Raw genomic sequence first — 2,500 nt, forward strand, 5'->3', positions numbered from 1 at the left:
TACTTTTCCCATTTTGTTAGGGTCATTTCCATTCGATCAAAATATTTTAGTGCAGGTTTAGTATGTGGCCGACCTTTCGAATTTGGTTTACAGAATTGTATCTGTTTTAGTATGTGGCCTACCTTTCGAATATGGTCTACGATATTCTATCTGTTTTAGTATGTGGCTTAACCTAACCTAACCTAACCTGACCTACCAGGTAGGCCACATACTAAACCAGAATAAAAAAGGTGGGCCACATACTAAACCAGAATAAAAAAGGTAGGCCACATGCTAAACCAGAATTAAAAAAGGTAGGCCACATACTAAACCAGAATAAAAAGGGTAGGCCACATACTAAACCAGAATAAAAAGGGTAGGCCACATACTAACCCAGAATAAAAAAAGTAGGCCACATACTAAACCAGAATAAAATAGGTAGGCCACATACTAAACCAGAATGAAAAAGGTAGGTCACATACTAAACCAGAATAAAAAAAGGTAAGCCACATACTAAACCAGAATAAAAAAGGTAGGCCACTTACTAAACCAGAATAAAAAAAGTAGGCCACATACTAAACCAGAATAAAAAAGGTAGGCCACATACTAAACCAGAATAAAAAAGGTAGGCCACATACCAAACCAGAATAAAAAAGGTAGGCCACATACCAAACCAGAATAAAAAAAGGTAGGCCACATACTAAACCAGAATAAAAAAGGTAGCCCACATACTAAACCAGAATAAAAAGGTAGGCCACATACCAAACCAGAATAAAAAAGGTAGGCCACATACTAAACCAGAATGAAAAAGGTAGGACACATACTAAACCAGAATATAAAAAGGTAGGCCACATACTAAACCAGAATAAAAAAAAGGTAGGCCATATACTAAACCAGAACTAAAAAGGAAGGCCACATACTAAACCAGAATGAAAAAAGGTAGGCCATATACTAAACCAGAATAAAAAAGGTAGGCCACATACTAAACCAGAATAAAAAAGGTAGGCCACATGCTAAACCAGAATAAAAAAAGGTAGGCCACATACTAAACCAGAATAAAAAAGGTAGGCCACATACTAAACCAGAATAAAAAAAGGTAGGCCACATACAAAACCAGAATAAAAAAGGTAGGCCAAATACTAGACCAGAATAAAAAAGGTAGGCTACATACTAAACCAGAATAATAAAGGTAGGCCACTTACTAAACCAGAATTAAAAAAGGTAGGCCACATACTAAACCAGAATAATAAAGGTAGGCCACATACTAAACCAGAATAAAAAAGGTAGGCCACATACTAAACCAGAATGAAAAAGGTAGGCCACATACTAAACCAGAATAATAAAGGTAGGCCGCATACTAAACCAGAATAATAAAGGGAGGCCACATACTAAACCAGAATAAAAAAGGTAGGCCACCTAATAAACCAGAATAAAAAAGGTAGGCCACATACTAAACCAGAATAATAAAGGTAGGCCACATACTAAAGCAGAATAAAAAAGATAGGCCACATACTAAACCAGAATAAAAAAATGTAGGCCACATACTAAACCAGAATAAAAAAGGTAGGCCACATACTAAACCAGAATAAAAAAAGGTAGGCCACATACTAAACCAGAATAAAAAAAAAGGTAGGCCACATACTAAACCAGAATAATAAAGGTAGGCCACATACTAAACCAGGAATAAAAAAGGTAGGCCACATGCTAAACCAGAATAAAAAGATAAGCCACATACTAAACAGGACTAAAAAAGGTATGCCACATACTAAACCAGAATAAAAAGGTAGGGCCACATGCTAAACCAGAATAAAAAAAGGTAGGCCACATACTAAACCAGAATAAAAAAGGTAGGCCACATACTAAACCAGAATAAAAAAAGGTAGGCCACATACTAAACCAGAATAAAAAAAGGGTAGGCCACATACAAAACCAGAATAAAAAAGGTAGGCCAAATACTAGACCTGAATAAAAAAGGTAGGCTATATACTAAACCAGAATAATAAAGATAGGCCACATACTAAACCAGAATAAAAAAGGGTAGGCCACATACTAAACCAGAATAAAAAAGGTAGGCCACATACTAAACCAGAATAAAAAAAAAGGTAGGCCACATACTAAACCAGAATAAAAAAGATAGGCCACATACTAAACCAGAATTAAAAAAGGTAGGCCACATACTAATCCAGAATAAGAAAGGTAGGCCACATACTAAACGAGAATAAAAAAGGTAGTCCACATACTAAACCGGTACCATAATTTTCTGTCTCCCAGAGATCATAACTCTTCAGGTGAAGACATTTTCGGATTCATGAAGCTGTGTTGGTTACAAGGTGGTCCACTCACGTATATCTCACGCTTTCTCAATTTATAATTAACGTGCCAATCATAAGCCTCCAGAAGAGGCGTTATCTTTAACAAGAATCAATTTTACCTCCATTGTAACGCCAGTTCCAAACTGCCCTTGACATTATGGCCGCGTCGTGTTTTATTTAATTTTTTGTATATTATTACATTCGTGGAT

The sequence above is a fragment of the Palaemon carinicauda genome, chromosome 4, assembly GCF_036898095.1.
Source record: "Palaemon carinicauda isolate YSFRI2023 chromosome 4, ASM3689809v2, whole genome shotgun sequence".
In the NCBI taxonomy this organism is placed as follows: domain Eukaryota; kingdom Metazoa; phylum Arthropoda; class Malacostraca; order Decapoda; family Palaemonidae; genus Palaemon; species Palaemon carinicauda.